Source organism: Pinus tabuliformis, chromosome 9 (genome assembly GCF_031772625.1).
Source record: "Pinus tabuliformis cultivar Carrire ecotype Pingquan chromosome 9, CPIR1, whole genome shotgun sequence".
Lineage (NCBI taxonomy): Eukaryota > Viridiplantae > Streptophyta > Pinopsida > Pinales > Pinaceae > Pinus > Pinus tabuliformis.
The window spans coordinates 646,343,890-646,346,303 of NC_142307.1; the positions used below are offsets into that span (position 1 = coordinate 646,343,890).

Here is a 2,414-nt window from a genome sequence, read left to right on the forward strand (position 1 = left end):
GTTTTCGAGTAAGACTTATAATTATTTTTTATTAGATTAGAGTCTATTTTTCTAGGACATAAGGAAATAAGTTAACTACCCAAAATCTACCATTTTCATAATGCACCAAGTGATACTTTTAAATAGTATGTTTTTCCTTTAATAATTATTATAAGTCAACCTACATTTATGAATAAATGTCAATAATGGATATCCCTATTACCATTAGAATAACTCAATCATTTAATTTAAATAGTTAATAAATGTTCATACATTTAAAATATTAATGTAATCAAGACACACAATTATAACAACAAAATTAGCAAGAATTCAAATCTAAAAGTTGAAAATAAACTAATTAGCTTAAAAGCTTTTTAATAACACAAATAATCATACATTCCCATTTATAAATTATAAATAATTTAATCCAAAACAATATATATATATAGTTATTAAATCTTAAACATACACATAATATTTCTAATTTAAAAACTCTAAAAATCTCACAAAATGCTTATCAATATAATTATTAAATATATATATGAAAAGACAAAAATACATCTACCACTTATATTATAATTTTTTAAACTTAAATTGTATGTCGAGCATGGCATGTGATCACGAGCGTTCCTATGGAACACGCGAAAATAGGTAGATGTACAGCGAAGACAATATTTGAAATTGAAAACTCTCAGAACAATATTAATGTACGTGCCTCTATAGCTCAGTGGTAGAGCGTCAGTCTTGTAAACTGAAGGTCCGTAGTTCGATCCTGCGTGGAGGCATTTTAAGTAAACTGCGCGGCTATACATTTGTTAACTACGATCCTGCGTGGAGGCATTTTAAGTGTAAACTGCGCGGCTATACATTTGTAATTAACAGCCATAATTTTCTGGCAATAAATCTCGTGGTTAATCCTAGATTACGGATACGTACGTGTTTTAGGAATGTTGAGGTTTTCTGGCAATAAATCTCGTGGTTAATCCTAGATTAGGGATACGTACGTGTTTTAGGAATATTTAATTTGAATGTTGAGGTCTTGGGATTGGCCCAGCCCATTTTATTTTGTTCATATTTTTAGTGAAGTTGGTCTTGCTTGGATTTTGTGGAATCTGATACTGTTTTCGAACAGTTTTTAAAATAACAATGGACCATAGGAATTTAAATGATAGAAAGTTGGATTTTGTGGAATCTGATGTTGTTTTCGAAGAGTTCTTAAAATAACAATTAACCAGAGGAATTATTAGAATTGAAATAACAGAAAGTTGATTTTGAATTTACAATTTTAAATACAATAAGTACCAGTGAATTAGTACTCGTGTGATATCCCGCGTGGTTGGGACAGCACGTTATTAACCTCCCCACTCGGATTCGACGTACGAGTTAAATAATGTGTTGCCGTCTATTGACGCAACAATTGTAAACATTGGACACTTCGTAATATAATGCTTCTTCCGAGGGGTTTACCTCCCTTCATTTTAAAAAAAAGTACTAGTGAATTATGCAGTGTGAATCTTTTTAAGCTTGAACCATGCTTTTGTGTATGAACCTTAAAAAATTAGTGTGAACCATGGAGCCTTGGAATCCTAGAACCAATAAAGTGGTCCATAGGAATGACAAAACCTTGGACCCAGTGTGGTGAACCTTACAACCATAAGAACCAATAACCTTCCTTGGAACTGTGAGACCTTTAACCATTATGAGATTGACTTTGGAATCAAAGTCGAGGCCCTAATTAGTTGGTATATTACCTAGTAGAAGGTTGGTTCATATAGAGAGTTAGATAGAACACAAATACACACTAATATAGAGTGACCAAAACAGAGATAAAGACATATCCTAAGTGAAATTTTGATGGATATTGCATTGATTGTGAGTAGAGGGAACCTCTTATCTAGTTCTAATCATAAGTTGAAGAAACCCATTGTTTATTTGTCTCTCAAAGGCAATCTATTGGCTTAAAACTGCATAGAGAAACCAACTCAACCAACTTCAGATTCAAGCTAGCCCTCGAACCAGAGGGGGCCCCTCAAGTGTTATGGAGCTTTAATGTTGTTCACTGTGATTGAACAACAACCTATGAAGCATGATGGTCAAATCTAGGGTTTGTTGTCCTCAACTGTTATGGGGTTTTAATGTTGTTCATTGTCACTAAACAACAACCTATGAAGCACAATGGCTAGATCTAGGGTTTGTTGTATAGGTGGTTTCTAATGAGACACAAATCCTTGCTTAACAAATAAGACCTTCTCTTGCAGAGGTCTTATCAAAGAGCCAACGTTCAACTATGACAGAGAAACATGCATAGAAAGGTTTTGATAGAGGAACGGAGGAGAAATTAAATAATTAAATCTCCTCCCTGAATATTCAATTATCAAATAGGGTCAGAAGCGTATAGAAGAATCTTTATAGTGAACATAAATATACATAAGTAT

The 2,414-nt window shown here is 32.9% G+C and overlaps 1 non-coding gene across 1 annotated transcript; it reads left to right on the forward strand.

The window, feature by feature from the left end:
* Positions 1–692: 692 nt before the first annotated feature.
* TRNAT-UGU (transfer RNA threonine (anticodon UGU)) lies at positions 693–764 on the forward strand. Its single transcript has one exon. It is a non-coding gene; the product is annotated as a tRNA-Thr (tRNA).
* Positions 765–2,414: the final 1,650 nt, after the last annotated feature.